The sequence below is a fragment of the Gorilla gorilla genome, chromosome 4, assembly GCF_029281585.2.
Source record: "Gorilla gorilla gorilla isolate KB3781 chromosome 4, NHGRI_mGorGor1-v2.1_pri, whole genome shotgun sequence".
NCBI classification, from domain to species: Eukaryota; Metazoa; Chordata; class Mammalia; order Primates; family Hominidae; genus Gorilla; species Gorilla gorilla.
Genome location: NC_073228.2, coordinates 88,263,410 through 88,282,344, shown reverse-complemented (window position 1 = coordinate 88,282,344; position 18,935 = coordinate 88,263,410). Strand labels below are relative to the sequence as shown.

Below are 18,935 nucleotides of genomic sequence, written 5' to 3'. Positions count from 1 at the left end.
CTTGCTCACTTTGCAGTTGGTTACAGAATAAATTTGCAAGGCTCCTGCTTTCCTCCATATACCACTGCTGATGGAGCTTTAAATGCAGCTGAGTTGTGATACATGGAAGCCTGTTTTTCCTTTTACTGCCCACCACTAAAGTCCCTTCAATCCCACGATATGAAAACTTTGTGTTGCAAAAATGTTTACGGGAGATTTGAGACTACCTGGAAGAAATAAGAATGATACAACAAATAAAAAATAAACTTGATCCTTAATATGACTGTTTTTAAAATCCAGGGTAAAAGAAACAAAGTTAAACCCCTCACATTATTTTCTCTTTGTTGGTGTGCTCCATCCAAGCCCTGTGCTCTATCCTAGTCTCTATGTTTCTCTTCTTGCTTAGAAATCTGCATCTTAATTCAATTCTTCCATTACAGAGGTCCTGCTTTTGGTTAATAGTGACATCTACCTCAGTATAAGAGATGAAGTTCATTACAAAGTATTGTCAAGCAGAAAACCATCTCCCAGAAGGTGCTCACTTTGGGTTAGATCATGTTTTGAGGTCAGTTGTTTTCACTTTGCTGATGTTTAAACCTTCAAAGTATGCAAAAATAGTATAAATATTTTCCATCCTGCATCCATAAGTAGTTAGTAAAGGAGAGGATGGTTATATGTCACTGTAAAGGAAAATAGGACAAAGGCAAAAACAAATGAAAGTCAACAAACTAAGATGAAATTAGGGTGAAGTCTCGGTATAAAAGGTTTGCACAGACCTAGCATAGGCCCTTCTGATAAAGATGAACCAGGATTTGGCTCTACATTTCTTTCTTAAGGGCTCATACTGTTTTCAAAATATAAAAGATCCTAATAAACTAGAAAACTTCATTACCTACCCACTAGAACAAAGTCTCCTTCAGAAGCAAAATCAATTAAAGTTGCAATTTGTTCTTTACACGGAGGTCTTAATCTCCTATCAAGCAAGCTAGGAATTGATTATTCTGGAAATCTTATAGTCCAGGCAATCCCATTCCATTTAGAAACCTTAATGTCTTTGGTGACCAATAAAACCAGAAAACTTTTGGCTAGGGATCTTCATTACTAATTCCCGTTCTCATACAGCTATTCTTGCTCTGGCCAGATCCAAATGTCTGTTGCTTACATTTTTTATGACATGTGAGACCCCATTTCATAATATACAAATTCCATGACATGCTGCACATATTCTTAGGAATCTTCCTTTTCTTAACACAGTATTTCCAAAACTATGGTGCTAATTGCTGGTTGTCATGAGACAACTTTAGGTGGTAGACAAACAAGGCATCGATAACCTTGGATGACATAGTGAGAATTTTACTTCATTGCTAATTCTTCTTTACTCATTCTGATCACGTCAAGAACAATAGCTGAGTATGTTAATCCTTAAGACTTTTTAAACTTGTTATAAATATATACACAAAATAATGTATATAGGCATATATATGGCTTCACTACAGCACTACTTTTTTTTTCAGATCTAGATTTAATTAAGTTTCTTAAAATACATCTGTCTTGGATCTCAGACTTCCAAATCCTACTCTTTCAGTTCCTTAAAGGCTGACCTCTCTTCCCTTACTAGCCAAGACCAAGAATTCTATCATCAAAAGCACTATCTTGCACACGTTTGCATGTTTTTTTTTTTGCCTTGACCCACATACAACTAGAAAACATCTAACCTTGCATTAATGGTATCATTCTCTTTCCCTGCTAATCACAGTGGAAGAAATGCCACATTATGCAGAGATTGGTACCATTAGAGTTTCCTAGTCTTCAATGCTATCTAAATATTAACACTATCTACAAGTCCTCTGATTGCCTACTCAGATGTTGTGCCCCATAGTTGTATTTAAAATGTTTCTACTTCATTTCCTATTACACTACCTCCTACTATCCTTTCCACTGTTGAGGCAGACATATACTCTTTAGAGGAAATAGAATCTATCCCCAGTAATTCCATCAAGTAGCTAATCCTACACTTATAGTTTATATGTATTCGATCAGCCATTACTTGCTTAAATGTCTTAAATGACCTCCCCTTACCCTTATCATAAAGTGTAACTCCTTAATCTGCCTAATGAGGCTTGTTATAATCAGGCTATGCAAATCTTTCTGGCTTTCTCGCCTGCCACTTCCCCTCTTGCACTTCATGATGCAATTATATTGCATTTCTTTCAGTTCTACAAATTTAGCTATGCTTAACTTTTTTTTGTTTGTTTGCTTTTTTTTTTTTTGCGATGTAGTTTCGCTCTGTCACCAGACTGGAGTTCAGTGGCATGATCTCAGCTCACTGTAACCTCTGCCTCTTGGGTTCAAGCGATCCTCCTGCCTAAGCCTCCCAAGTAGCTGGGAATACAGGTGCGTGCCACCACGCACAGCTAATTTTTGTATTTTAGTAGAGACGGGGTTTCACTATGTTGGCCAGATGGTCTCCATCTCCTGACTGCTTTACTTAACTTTGAGTCTTCATACATGTTATTTCCCTCTTCTGTCTGAAAACCTCTAACTCACCTTCCTAAACAGCCAACTTCTATTTGTTCTGTAAACCTCAACTTTGGACGCTAATTACTCTAGGATGTCATACCCAAGTTTCCAATATTGGATTAGGCATTCCTCTTATGTCCTCCCAGAACTCTCTGTATTCACTATACATTGACACTTATTTCATAATATTGAAGTTGCCTATTTATTTGTCTATAATCTCCCTTGGCACATAGAATTCTAGAGGCCATTGACTAAATATGTTGATATTGCTTATTATACTCAGTGCCTCACACATGGCATGTACTTAATGATGTGCTGATGTTCAAATGATGTTATAAGACCATAATGTCTAACAGAATAAGCGGGACCTGTTGCTCATGATAAACAAAACTACTCTTGGCCTCAAATTTAGAGATCGTGATCCTTGGGTCCCAGTTGACATAATTCCTTACTTCCTTGTGTAGGAACCATACTAATATTCTCTGTATCATTCCAATCTTAGTATATGTGCATCCAAAGCCAGCACTTAATTCCTCAGTAAAAAAAGCGTGGTATTTTTTCTAGTCTTATTTTATAGGTCAATGGGATAAGACAAAATACAGTGCTATAAAAGCATTTTCTTATGTGTTGAAATGATCCTGTGGACATGGCTAACTGCTGATCTGGAATAATGTAGGACTAATTCCAGATTTTGATCGATATTGAATAAGTTTAAAGTTTCATTCCTAGCAGAGATATATTTAATTAACAAAGATGTATTGGATACATCATTACCAGGCACTTCAGATATATCAGTGAACAAAACAAAGTTCTATGTCCTCACATCAATTACATTCTAACAGGGGAGAGGGAGAATAACAACACAACACAGGGGAGAAATACAATAAACAACACCACACAACACAAAACATGACAAATAAATTACATGCTATGTTAGAAGGAGTTAAAGCCATTGAGAAAACAAGATCACAATAAGAGAGAAATAGAAATATTGGGATTGGACTATGGTTCCCAATTTTAAGTAGAACTTTTCTGGGTAATCATTGTTGTGAAAATGATTTTGAGCAAAGTTTTAGTAGAGGTGAGAGTTAGAGGAAGAGCATCTCAGGGAGAGGAAACAGCCAGTTCCCTGTAATCAAAGTTTCTAATGCAGAAGCCTGATTGACATGTTCATCATAGCAACAAGGACTGTGGAGACCCAAATCATTTATATTTTTTTTGCCAAGTAATATCAATAAATCATTTATTGTGTATATTCATCTGTGTTTCCTGAGTTTATGGCCATACAGCATTTTGAAGGTACAGGCAACAACATTTCTTAATGAGTTAGGTGCAGGGTGAATGCATATAGACCCTTATGCTCCAAGGGATAGCATAGGCACAGGTAGGAATGTCATGCTCTTATAAAAATTGAAGGATCTGACAAGCACAGGTGTCTGAATCAAAGACTGCACTTTTTAGCCCAGAGGTGGGCTTAGGTAGCTCCTGTGAAAAGAGGTAAGTTTCTCCTTGAAATTTCCCAGGTTCCCCTCTAGCATATAGATCAAAGAGAATTTGGAACCTTCAAGTTCTATGACATAAATCTTCTTCAAAATTATTTTATCTAGAAAAATATTACATCAAGTTTAATAGAATTCCTACTGTGGTCATGGGGGCAAGCCTCATTCTTCATCCAGAAGATATTTAATCTTCCACAATATGGTTATCCTTCTAAGCCCAAAGCACAGTCATTCTTTGCTGCTTGCCGATCTCCTGTTAGAATTCAGCACATCTGTAGAAACTATCAGAATGTCTTGTACAATCAGGCAAGGATATTGTTTAGCTGCTTCTTTGGAAATTACCAAGTGTACACGTTTATAACTGATTTTTAAAGACTGAATATACAATCCTAAATCCCTTTACTTCATTGTTTGTGACCTACTTCAATTAGGTCACACAAAAAAATCACATTAAAAACTTTACTATACTGATCAGGTAGAAGACAAACATTCAAACACTTCTAGTAAAGTATTTGTTCATCTGAAAATCTTTTACACTTGATAACACTGATCTTAAAGAGGGACAGTTCAGACCCACTGTATTTAAGTAGCATAATAACTTCTCTAATTAATATTTATAGTAACTTCTCTAATTAATTATTTAAGATATTATATTTATTGACAAAAGACTTCTCTACTGCATATTATTTCTCTGTACACTAATGGCCTTTCATATAATAGAAATTGTATTGGTAATAAGAAAAGATAGTGGAAAGAAATAACTGAAGGTGTCTTGTACTGAAGATGTGAACCTCAGCTTTTTTGTCCATCCAGATGGTGACATTGTGATCATTTTAATCAGCATATTTTACTTGTATCATGAAAACACTGTAAATATTAAATCACAGTGCAGTCAAACCTGGATTATTGTCACTTCTTTTAATGACTCTGTGACCGTATTCTGTATAGTATTAAATACAGTGTCAGTGTCCAAAGACAGTGATATTAAAGTGTAAATTTTTTATCATTTCAGTCAAACTGAGGGGATCTAAAATGTCTAATAACTTTCGTGAAGGAAACCTTACTGTTTTATGAGCTACAGTCAATCTTTAACAAAATTTCCTACAAAATTGTCAGTAGGCATGATTTCTTTAATAGGAAATGTAGTGAAATTGCCCATCTATATTCATGTGATTAATGTAACATAGAATTTACAAATTTAAATGCATAATGCTGGAAAAGTAGAAATAAAGATTTTTATAGTAACACAAATCTGTGCTACATACATTTAATATATTCATGGATTATAAAATGAATTGTGTTCAATAGCTCAACATTTTTAATTGGGTTTGCAATTATAATAAATTGTTACACACATTTTTCAAGTGGATTTTCAGACTTCTCAAATATTTGAGTCTACGTTTTCATGTCTACTAGAAAGCATACAGAGAAGTTTTTTACACAAGTAATAATGTTATTTCTAAATGGCTTTTTGGTTTTTTCTTCCACACATTGCTTATCCCTGTGGGCAAATCTTTGTCAAGATTTTCTCATCCTAGGAGTAAAAGGGTTTAAACTGGCTTCTCTAGTCAGATTGATCTTACAGGAATCAGTTTTAGATGTATAGTCAAGCAAATGGACTTCTAAGGACAGCAAAAATGAGAACACAACATTGATAGCACCACCAGCGAGACAGATCATGAAAAACAAAACAAGATGACCAAAAAGATGCTAGGTAAATATGAAAACATGTATAATTTCTCAGTGTACTCTTTTACTGTCTTTCTTTCATTTTGGCCAAATATCACGTATTTCATTCTCCATGTTTTTACTTTTACTTCTCCAGACCAAATAAGCCTTCTTTTGGAAGCAATAGGTATTGGCAGTTTCTCCAACTTGACTTTCTACTTTTTTAAAAAATGTGAAAGTGGTTCCCTATATAAGCAAAAAGATCAACCAGAATATTATTTGGTATAAAATAATGCCACTTAAAGGAGAACATTTTCTCCTAAAATGTGTTTTTCCTAAAACACTTTGCCAGTATATTCAATTCATGAAGTTACGGACATTTTCATTCAGCAAGTATCTGTTGGGTTCTGCAAGAAAACAGAGAGGTGTTACATAAGAAATATAAAACGGAAATCTCACATTTCCAGGAGCATAACATCATTCCAAATGATGCGATGTGTACATGTTAAATTGTTCATTAATACCACAAAGCAGTAATGTGCCAGAATGATACCACATCTCTGCTAATGTTTTTCCTGCCTCTCTGAATGTTGCCTTTCCTAGACCATATCTAGCTATTAAATTGAGTCTTGATCCTGGATTCTTTGTTCTTTTCCTTATGTTACCTCTAAACTTTCAGTAGGCAACTATATCCTTACCCACTAATCGCCATCTATATCCACAAACACTAACATTAAGTATCTCCAGGCCACACTCTCCTCTGCCTACTTCTTACCTCTTTTTGAATAATATATCCATAAAGATTACTCATGATCCTCTCTTTCAATCTAGACCCTCTTCCAGTGTTGCTGTTTCAGTGAATGGCACCAATATTCATCCACTGACACATGAAATCTAGAAACAGAATAGTCTTCTTTGACCCTTCTCTGTCCAATCTGTCCACTTCCGTCCATACCTACCAGCCCACCACTCTAATCCAGGCGTCCTATCACACTTCGCCTGGACAAGTACAATGATTCTTAACTGCTCTATTTTCATCTTTGAAAATAGATCCTTTCAAAGTATTCTCCATATAGCAAACAAATCATCTTTAAAATTGAAATTTAGTCTAAATGTATTCATGTGTCCATAAAGCTGTTTTGTTTTGTTTTATTTTTCTTAAATACATGGCCTTTGAAGGCTGCCCGGTTTGGTCCCTGTTTCTTTATCCTTGCTGTGCCTGTTCTAGCTACACTAGTCTTACCACAGGCCCTTTTTCTTGCCCTGCTTCTCCTTCTACATACCTACAAATGAAATACTCATTTCTTTCCTACCTTAGCTGTTACTTGGTTTCCGGCTTCTAGTCTATGCTTCACTTCTTCAGAGACCCTCTTATTAATAGATTATTGGGGCACAGGAGACCTTTCCTTCATGACATTCACTTTTTCTTATTTGATTATCACATTTCTTTACAATTTCATTTCTTTATGTGATTATTTGATTGGAGTCAGTCCTCTCGTTTACTGACGTTTCACAAGATTAGAAGGTGCACCTGTTTTGTTCACCTTTGTAACCCTGGTACTTAGCACTGTGGAACACAATAGAAGCTCTAAATATAAACTGAATAACTATATCAATAAGTGAACAAATGAACCAATGGATGGAAATAGTATGTAACATGGTAATAGAAAAACTTGTGAAGGGAATAAAAATAAACAATAGAGGAGAGTTGATATGAAACTTTGGGCTATCTAGGAAGGAAAAGGACATCAGGAAAAGAGGAGGTGAAGAAAGGCATTTGGCATTTAAAGCTGCAGAGTCATTTGAGCAAAGTTCTAGGAATGCAAATGATCTTTAGGCGATAGAATGGTAAATTAACCAAGTGAAGCATATTGGTTCATTATCATGAACAGGGGAGGTAACATTGAAGACATAAGATTAGTTTAAATTTATGGACTTTGGATTAACAGGCTGTAGGAGCTAACAGAAGCTTTTCGATTAGGTTTGCATGGTGGGTAGCTATGGAGGATGTGTAAGAGCAGGAGATCAGTTAGGACACTATCCCAATAATATAGTTTATTGGATGCATCATTAAGCATCCATTCAAGGGTAAAAAAATCTTATGATTTTGCAATTATTAAGTGTTTATGAAGGAAAAGCTGCTTTCTTAGAATAAAATACTTCAATTAATCTTTTTAAAAACAACAGCAGAAAAAGTATTTTGACTAATGAGTAACTACTTGGTGTTGTTCTGGGAAACTATTTTGAAAAGCTTGAAGTTAATGGCTATAACCCTAAATGCCTTAAATTTAGTTCAGTGTGATAAAGCCCATCACATATTTTCTTAGTTTTAAAATTCTTATTAATTTGTCTATGTAAAGTGATATACACATAATGAGACAGTAGAAACTTCAGTGTATTTACTTAGCTCCTTTGTACCATATTCACCCTCTGTGATTTGACATGGATTCAATATGATAAGAAGTAAAAATGAAAACAAAGTTAGCTGTTGCTGTTTTGCGTCAATTTTGCTGTTCCTTTTTTTTAAAAAAAATATTGGTTTGCTTTGGTGACCTTTTCTGTGTTTGGGCAAGCATCCCTTAAGCTTTCATCCAGTGATTATAAGCAGGCATTATGTACTGTTTGACATGGTCATTACTTAATGCTCACTTAACAGAATTCTACAAGACCAAATTATCACAGTAGGTGAAGGAACAGATGGCCAGCTGGCTAGAATCCACGCCTGCTTTGTTTTATGCCTCCTCAAATCTGCCACAAGGAAGCCACATGTGAGACCTGAGGAGGCAATCTAAACAGTAACTTGCCTGTCCAGCTGTGCTTCCAATGTTCTCAGCTGTGAAGTCTAGGTAGGTGCCATTCCCATATGAGTGCAGCAGGAACATCTCCTGCAGGAATCTCTCTGCTTCATGATTAAGATGGCAGTCACGGAGGACAGATTCCAAAAGTAAAAATAGAAATCCTTTCCTCCACCTCTTGCCACTGCCTTCAAGATCAAAAATCACTATTCTATATTATAGGAGAAAGAACTGTAGCTTTGTGGAAATAGTATACTTATTTTTAACACACTTTGTTTATAATTATAAAATTATCCAAAATCTGATATTTTACAGATTGCTACAACATTCAACAAAGAGAATTAGGCTTGGCTGCAGCTTAACATTGAGTTGTTGAAACCTGCTAGTGTAAATGAAAAAGGGCTACTGATATTTATATCCAATCTCTAAATTTTTGGTTTCTGTTATAGATTATGATTTGCAGTTTGGGTTATATGCTGACATTTCTAAAATTAGTAATAATTTTAGGTCAATCATCACACATTTATGAAGCAATATCAAAATATTTAGCTCTTCATTAGGGACTATGAGGGTACAAAAATATAAGGAGTGAAGGTTCCTATGCAAAACTAATTTATAATTCAGTGAGGGAGACAAAAGAGATCTATGGAATAATTAGAGGATGAAGCAATGAAAAGTGAGATGCTAATCATGCAGTATAGGTGGCAAGTTGAGTAGGAGCCTGAAAAAGGTGAAGCACTGTCAGAGAAAGATTGATGAAGAACATGCAATTTTTGTAGTTGCTTAGAGATAGTATGTGAAATAGTGAGATTGCTTGATGCCCCTGAAACTTGGGCTCAGATATTTGTTTATTATATATATATATATATATATATATATATACACACACACACACACACACACACAGACACACACACACACACATATACACACACACACACACACACACACATATACTGGTCTCTGCTCTGTCTTTAACTTATGCCCTGTCTAATTGATATGTAGAAAATGAAACAAACTATGGTAGCTAATGGCAAACCTGGGTGATATCTTAGGACTTTGCACTGCAAGTTGATGTGTATTCTCAAACTTTAATTGTATTGTGTAATGAATGGCTTGTGAGTTCTGACAGGTATACTTCTTAAAAAAGTGATTTGCAGGATTTTGTTTGGAAATAGCTCCCTGATCTAAAAAGAAAGACTTTTTAAGGAATTTTCTTAGCTTGAGGAAAATTGTTTGATGTGTGCTTTATGAGTTATGTTGGATTACATTTATGGTTTCTAAAGTTTTTACAAGAAATTTTGCATGGAAATCATTGTTGTTATTCTGAAGGCCATCAGGAAAAATAAAAATATGTTGATTATCAACATAGCCCATAGTTTTGCCATCTATGTTTCTCTTAGATTATAGGGGTGTTCATGTTTATCCCACTGGCCAAAGATTTCAAGGTGCACCTAGGCCTTATATTGCTAAATTCAAAAATGATAACTTAATTTCATATGGTATTCACTAATTCACAAAAGGCTTCTGTATACTAGCTTTATTATTATTAAGTATATTATGTCAGGTTTAGTTTTCTTAGTCTTTGAAAGAAAACCAAGCAGCAACATTGTTTTTGTCATATGTTCATTACATATTTTTATGTAAGCCGTCACATCACACTGTCAGCAAATATTATTGGCCAACTAAAAGATGCCCAAAATTAGACAGCATGTTTTGAAGGATAAAAAATGTATATGCAGAATGACTACAGAGTATTGATATAGAGTTCTCCTTGAGTAATAAAACATTCTGAGCTGAGAATTTCCATTATGCAAGTAGTGGTTTAAGGAGGTTGTTTTCGCAGCAGTGTGCAAGATGAATGTACAGGGGAAAGAAATGGGAGACTGCCTCTTAACAAAGTGTAGCTGTAACAATAGTTATCACTTTGTAAAATGATAGCTCTTTTGCTGTGATTGGTTATTAATTTTCTTTAAAGTCATATTAATGTTTAATAAGATATTTATTCATTGAAGAAAAGGAGATATCAACTACTGTGCCACAATGATTACCTATCATTGTGGAATTAATATATAAAGACTTTCTCAGAAAGTTGCTGAGTGCCTGAAAAACTACTGCCATCAGCAAGCCCAACTCTAAACAATAGTTTAAGTGGATGAAGATTAACCCCAGGAAATCTTCCTCCTTTCTTAATGTGTCCTCCTATCATGCAGTGCCAGGCTCTCCTTGATGTCCTCTGGCTACCCAATTCTGGATTCTACCTAGTTACTGCCCCAAATTTAGACTGCTCTCCTGATCTCCAGCACCATCAAAGCTTATCCACCACTACTCTGTGACGAGAACCAAGTAAAATTAATTTTAGCTAAGATTTTAATTACTGATAATATGAGTGCTTTGCTAGCCGATTCTAATACATAAAACTCTGGTTTACTTAATCATCTCCAATACTATAACAAAACAACTACACAGGAACCATAAGGTGGGTTAAATAGTGCTCCCTACCCCCAATTCAGGTATACCAGGAACCCTGAATACAACCTTATTTGTAAACAGGGTATTAGTTTGCTAGGGCTTCCATTACAAAATACCACAGACTGGGTAGATCAAACAACAGAAATTTGTTTTCTCACGGTTCTGGAGGCTCTGGAGATTTGGTTTCTTCTGAGACCTTTCTCCCTGGCTTACAAATGGCTGCCTTCTTGCTGTGGCTTCACTTGGCTTTTCCTCTGTGTGGCAGAATCACTGGTGTCTCTTTTGTGTGTTCAAATGCCCTATTCCTATAAGGACACCAGTCCAGTTGGATTAAGGCCCACCTATATGACCTCATTTAACCTTAATTATCTCTTTTAAAAAGTCCTATCTCCGAATATAGTCACATTCCGAGGTCCTGAAGATCAGGGCTTCAACATATAAGTTCTGGGGGGGACACAGTTTAGCCCATCATAGGGCCTTTGTGCGTAAAGATTGTTAAGGATCTAAAGATGAAGACGTATTAGATTTATGGTGAGTTCTTATAAGAAGAGGAGAGAAACAATTAGAAGAAGGCCTGTGAAGACAGGCAGGGATTCGTGTTTTGCTGCTATAAACCAAGGAATGCCAGGAGCCACCAGAATCTGGAATAGGCAAGGAAGGACTTTTTCCTGGAGCCTTCAGAGGGAGTGTGGCTCTGTTGATACCTTGATTTCAGACTTCTAGCTTCTAGAACTCTGAAAGAATAAAATTCTATTGTTTTAAACTACCATGTTTGTGGCATATTTTTACATTAGCCTGGGAATGTAAACAAGGACAAAGACCTCTAAAGCATCTCCACTGGTCATCTCAGTGCCTTCTTATAGACAGATGTATATAAAGATAGTCTAGTATTAATTCCTGAGAAGAAAATCTATCAACAGGTTTTAAGGGGGGGCGGGAATCTCTGTCTTCAGGTTTCAATTTTTATAATCTATCCAAATGCTTTTTTGTTCAATGAAAAATATATTAAATTTACTGATTCTCCACTACAATGGAATGTTTGAGATAGTATCATAAAATAGTTTACGTCTTTCTTCATATTCAAAATACTCATAGACGATTTTTATCCTCAAATGGCTGGATTTTGCACATTTACGTTTACAAAGGAGGAGGAGTACAAAGGAGAAGGAAAAAGAGCAGGATGAGAAGCAACAACTAGTGTTTAAAAAATAGCTTGCAAACGTCAATTATGTGAGCGTTCCCAGAATAATTTCTTTCTTTACAACTGGTTTTAAAATAGAGTGACAGTGGCTCAAAATGGCAACTGCCAAAATGTTAAAAAATTATTAAATGTAAAGGCAACACTGAAGATAACTTCGATATGTTCTTAACACCAGAATTTGGGGTGAAATTTGGGGTCATAGCTATTCCTATTTTATTCTAGTGGTAAACAACTAGTAAAAACTATGCTGTTGCAATTGCCTTACTGGCATTTCCTTACTACATAAAATGTACATTTATTTTGATATCTAACTGGCAATGTTTTGGAGGCATATTTTTTAAAAATTGACCAAAGCCTAGTACATATTATCACAGGAGAATGTTAACCTATTCACTTTCTAATAATCTGCTTATGTATTATAAGTTATTCATGATTTCGGGCACAGTCTCTAAATGTGTAAGCAGCTAATCATATTACACATATGGAACTAACTCTAACTCTACTATTGGAATTGTGAGGAGATAGATGCAGAAAAGTAGCAAACCATATAGATCTACTGCTTTTGTGAGGAATTAATCTTGTTGACATACTTATATGAGCTTGCATAAAAAATGCCTGGAAAGCATGCTGTTGAATTCAGTTGTTCATTAATATTGATCATATGCTGTCCCCGTTGTGTTAGGAGCTACTTAAAGATCACCTGCAAAAGTATTACAGCATTATTGATTTTAAAACTCCCTAAAGCCTCTTGTATCTTGAAAGTCCATTTATGCTTTCATTGTTAAGAGTGATATTACCATTGTTGTCTAATCAGATAATTTCGAATTTTATGAATACTAATCAGAACACAAGCTCCTAGTCACCACTCTGTATACTTCTTCTGTATGCCCTAATGCATAGAAAGACAAACTTCTTTACAAGGCTTTTGAAGTGACAAGCAATTGAGATTGCCCTTGTCTTCTATCTTTTTGTTTTACAAGCTCTGAGTGGTTGAGTAATACTCATTTGTTCTCAAACTTTGATCTGCTATTAAACTGCTTCAAAGCTGTGTGAGAGTGATATACATGTGTGCTTGTATGTGTGCGTGTGTCCTGGTATGTTATAGAAACTATATGAGGTGCCTCAAATGTACTATAGTTTTGGCTGCTAAAATTAAGAATATGGCCGATTCTTAATTTTCATGTTTTAATATGTTGCCACTAGGAAATCCTAGAATTAAATTTCCAGGAACCATTATATGAACAAAGAAATGTACTAATACCAAGCATAGTATATTCACAGTAAAAGAGAGCCATTGAAATTACCTTAAAAAATGAGATACCTAAACTGGATAACTAAGGATATTTTTCTGATGTGAGATTTGTCTTTCAGCTGCTGACAATTTTAATACCATACAAAGTGCTTATCCCAAATTACTAGCAGAGACCAGCACATAAGGAGTACTTAATGAATAAATGTTATTTAACCTGAAATTAGGGGGGGAAACGCCTTCTGTAACATACTGGGCAGTGTCCATTTCTTTCTTATCCTCCCAGTATAAGCAACACTATATGCTCTAGGTGATTAACTTATAGTGTTGCAAGACCTTTACATATTACTTTAGTAATTTTTTTTCAGTATCAAAATAGAGAAGACTATGGAATGGGGGTAACCACAAAGATAAAACTTTTCCAGGATTTCTAATTCTCATATGAATAGCCTGCTTATTATCACTTGGGGCAATAAAACTGGAAACTGTTGCAACTGAGCATCAAACATAACTTTTGGCTAGGAAGCAACTTTTGTAAGTTGAGACCTTGGACTACATTTATTATGTTATCTTTATATACTAACTTGTATTCTGATCATTTTATCTTGCTCATACATGAAGTGAATGTTTTTATTTATATAGAAGTAGTTAAATTAAGTAACTCAAACAGTTAAATGAGATTATACAAGTTACATTTTTCTTGATTATGTATTTGCCAAAGAATTAAGATACATGTAATCATTATGCAAAAGTACACATTCTAATGGTCTGTTATTTACAATTCAGTGTAATACATTTGAAGCTTAAACCATATTAGAGACAAAACACATTGGAATCTAATTATAAATTTAAAGAACTAGAAGCTTGAAAGGTGTAGAAAGGTTCCAGAAAATATCTAACTTAATTATTGAGTGAAAATCCAAAAGAAAATGATGTTATAAACCTAAAATTAGAATACAGTGTAGGCAGCAAATATAATTTTTATCACTCATTATTGCCATATCCTTGTTTATTCAAAATGTATCAGACACCTACTGTGTGCCAACATAAGTCTTCCCACACAGAATTTATGGTCTAGTAGGGAAAAACAATAGGAAACCATTCATTTCAACACTCTGTCATGAGTACTTGAAAAAAAGTCTGTACAAGGCACATAACATCAGTCTCACATTATAATTACAGAGTCTACCTCTGTTCCTAATATCTAATATACTGTGACCCATTTCCTGAAAACATTCTGAAATGTTTCCATTTTGGAGTCCTGTATTATTTATAGGAATGTGCTTAGTGAATTCATGCTGATTCCGTTTACATCTGTGAAGACTAACATGAATACACAGGTTTTCAACATGGTAGGAAATGTGGCTTAATGGAAAGGGCATAGACTTTATAGTTAGGCAGAGTGTGTTAAAATCTATGCTTTTTCAGATGGATATGATACTTATCCTCCCTGAGCCCATTTTATTGCCTCTAAAACAAGATTATAGTCTTACAAGGCATTATAAAGATAATATGTATACTCATATTGTCTAGCATGCATGCAAGGGACTCTAGAAAGGTTTAATCTTTGGCCCTTTTGCTTTACTCCATCCTCATCCATTAAATGAAAATCACTGAATTTCTTGGAGTAGGAAAAATAACAGCAGCCATAACCTCTGAAACACATAATCTTTTTCTAAAATCCAGATGTCAGCCAAGGTCATGATGTCTTTTGGCGTGTAAATAAAATGAGCTCCAATGTACCAATTCACATCATCTAGAAATCCCAGAGGCTGCCCCAAGATTGCTGGACAGGCTTCACTTGTGCCCTCAGGAAGTGTCCAGAATGTTTGGGACTTAAGAAACCGCTGTTCACTCTATCTTCAGCTTCCTGAACCCATTGGATTCTTGAATCTCTTGGGCATCACATGCAGCAATACTTTTCCCCTTCTGCCAGGATAAGCCACATCAAAAGTACAGCCCTTTCCCCTTGATTTCCCCAAGTACCACTCACAGGCTTGTGTGTTTAGCAGCTGTTATTATAGAGCTAGATGCTCCAGCAGAAGCAATTCACATAGCATCTGTGCAAACAACTTAAACCTGAATTTTGGACATCACAATTTCTTACTAGCTACTTTTCATCACATATTACAGCCTCCCAGCACATTGCTTGACTTCTCTCTCTCCTTGAAGACTTTATTTCTGCCTTTCCTTTTAGAATTTCTGCTTCTCAGTCTTCTGCATCCATTCCCCAGTTCTTCCCTTTATTCCGCAGATCCATTTAGGTCATCTTGCTCTTCTCACCTTCTAGCCAAGTTTCACTTTTACAAAGACACAGTAGGCTTGAGTAAATAGCATCATAGATTCCAGGTTCGTATTTGCCCCATTTTTGTCAGAGAGACTTCCATTGACCTCCTTCCTTGGAATCACTTGTTCTTTTTTGTTGTTGTTGTTGTTTTGTTGTTGTTGTTTCTGAGATGGAGTTTTGCTCTTGGAGCCCAGGCTGGAGTGCAATGGCATGATCTTGGCTCACTGCAACCACCATCTCCCGGGTTAAAGCAATTCTCCTGCCTCAGCCTCCGAAGTACCTGGGATTATAGCCATGCGCCACTACACTCGGCTAATTTTGTATTTTTAGTAGAGACAGGGTTTCACCATGTTGGTCAGGCTTGTCTTGAACTCCTTGACCTCAGGTGATCCACCCACCTCTGCCTCCCAAGATGCTGGGAATACAGGCGTGAGCCACCGCACCTGGCCCGGAATCACTGTTTTAACTGCTCTCAAGAACTCGCAGAGGACTTACTGTTTCAGTCATTTTCTATTCCTCCCTCGTCCAACCCTGTAAGTGTGAAGGAGTATGGAAGACTTTTTTTCTCTGTGATGTAAATTACTCCACTCTCTTCGGTAATTTCTTACCAGTTTTGGTTTAAATAACTATTTTTCCTCCTAGGAACAAGTCCTTAAACCTAATTTTTCTCATATTAAGTTGTTTCTAGGGAACATTTCTGAATTCGTATTTGGTTTTTTTCCTCACCTGCAAAATTGGAAAGTTGGATTAAGTGATCTCCAAGGACTCTTATTTGCTTAAAATTATATAATTTTTGACTGTAATTATTTATATATTTTTTTCTTTAGCGGTTATGTGCTTGGCTGTCAGTTATCAGTTAGTTTTAAAATCTGTCATTTTTACTCTCATTTGAAGTGAATTGATGAGTCAAAACTCTAACATCACTATCATTTCATTCTCCCCTCCCCAGTTAGTTGATGCTCTGAGGGGTATAGGTTTTAGAATCCCAGATTCTTAGTCTGAGGCCTCAATCTGTCACTGGTAGATATTGATTGAGAAATATTATATAATCTTTCTGACCTTCAGTATTTTAAAAAAACTGTAAAAGAGAATGATAATGACGAAGACCTAAGTTATAGTAAAGAATAAATGAGATGATTTATGTGAAAAGAGTTTATAAATTGTAAGGCAGTATCAAATGTTAATTAATTTGTGAGGAGGGAGGAAGTGGAAACAGAGAGAGGAGAAGGAGAGATAGGTTCTGCAGCATGATTTTCATTTTGTAGCAACGAAAGAAAATGGTTCAAATTGTTCTATAACTAGTCATTGGTCATTCACCTTCTTTCATGTCTCAAATATTGGCAATGTACCACCTCGAAGGCAGGTGTTAGATAATTTAATTGATATGTGCTTCACAGCACAAAACTGTCTACTTAAATAAATATATTGTTTTTAATTGGTGTGGCGCTGACAAAAAAAAAAAAAATCACAGAGCCCCTGAATCATTTTTACTTTTTGAAAATCAGTCCTATCGGGAAGTCAAGGTCCGGGAACTGTACAGTTGCCGCATTGTTTCCTGTTCCATGTGTTTCTTTATTAGACTCCACAACCGTTGAATTTCATAACATTTTAAACGGAAAGAAATGGAGGGTCAAATACAGCTCTCAGAAGAAGAAATAGATTCATAAAATCTTGCCCCAGTGCATGACAAAGTTGCCCACCTTCTAAGTGCTTCCCACCCACGGTTGAGGTCCGATTGCAGTGCTTGAAGTGATGCTGGTGATTTTTTTTTTTTCCTATTCACAAGTTTTTTTTTTTTTTTTTAACATTTAGTTTTTTGAGACAGGGTCTCATTCTGTCACACAGGCTGGCATGCAGTGGTGTGATCTTAACTCACTGCAGCCTCAACCTCCTAGGCTCAAGCAATTCTCCCACCTCAGCCTCCTAAGTAGCTGGGACTACAGGTGCACACCAGCATGCCTGGATTTGTGTGTGTGTGTGTGTGTGTGTGTGTGTGTGTGTGTATTTTTTGTAGAAGTGGAGTTTCACCATGTTGCCCAGGCTTGTCTCGAACTCCTGGGCTCAAGCAATCTGCCCGCCTCAGCCTCCGAAAGTGCTGGGATTACAGGCGTGCACCACCTCGTTCAGCTCTTGTTTTTATTAGTGGCTTTGACCCATGCGGGAGGAGTCATTCTCTATAGCACTCTCTATTCAATACCCTTGCCCCAACCCAGTTGACTCAAGTTATTATTATTCATTTGTCCAGCTCTTCTACCTTGCTTCTTGTTTCAGCTGAGCACACTCCTTTTCTGAACAAATCCTCTAGGGCTCTCAAAATCACCTCTTTATACACAGTCAGATACTTAGTTTAATTACCCTTGCTTTCCTTTTCTAATATGTACATCTTAACTTCCTCTTCAGTGGCTTTTCTTTTCCTTATAAATATGTTCTACTCTCTCCAATTAAAATCAGTACAGACTAAATTAGAGAAAACTGTAGTTTTTTGTTTTTGTCTTTTTTCATCTCCCAGGGAGAGCTTTTCCTTCCTTCAACTTGACTTTTCCCTTCTTCACAATCTCAAGTCTGGATTCTGTCCTGAGTCAATTAACATCCTGCAGGAAGAAGACTGTAAGATAGAATTAAAAGTGTAAAAGATTTTTGGGGGGAATGTCTGTGATGCACAAAGGGGAGAGAGAGCAAGAGTAGATAGGATGAGCCTACAGACCGTGACATAGCCTGTCACTTTGAAGGGAGAAAAGGAAGGAGAGAACATTGCATAGAAAAAGTCTCAAACTGCTATGGTTTTAAGAAAAATCTCAGCCACACCATTGGGGCACCTCAGAGTACAGAATGTTTATTAGAGAAGTCTCAGATCAGGCACGACTGGCCCAGCTAGCTCTATGCCCCTTTGGTATTTAGTTTTTGGCTGGGGAGCCTGGCCTTAAAATAAATGCTGCCACAGCAGATCCTGTGGTTCAGTAGCTGAATGTTGTCAGCTAACCACACTCCTGGCAGCTGGTTTTCTCCAAGAGAGCTCTGAGCAGCACCACACTTTCATTAGCAGCCACAGGTACTAAATAATCTGCTGTTACTTTCTCAAGTTTAAAAATGACCATCAGCCCCTCTTCTCTAAGTATGCAACTTTTGATGGACTGCTCGTTTTAGATTGGCAGAAAATGTGCTTCCCCAGAGGTATGCTCCACCATAAACTCAAAGTCTATAAAAGCTTTGCAACCAGCTATCCAATTCACTTGGTTTGTGTGGTTACAGCCATATGCTGCTTGTA

At 36.2% G+C, this 18,935-nt stretch overlaps 1 protein-coding gene and 1 non-coding gene across 6 annotated transcripts in view; one reads left to right on the top strand and one right to left on the bottom strand.

Annotated features, from left to right (window-relative positions):
• EDIL3 (EGF like repeats and discoidin domains 3) overlaps window positions 1-18,935 on the top strand; it is a 442,725-nt gene that overhangs the window by 182,576 nt on the left and 241,214 nt on the right. The gene's annotated exons all lie outside the window — the stretch shown is intronic.
• On the bottom strand, window positions 2,919-3,025 carry LOC115934799 (U6 spliceosomal RNA). Its single transcript, XR_004070545.1, has one exon. It is a non-coding gene; the product is annotated as a U6 spliceosomal RNA (small nuclear RNA).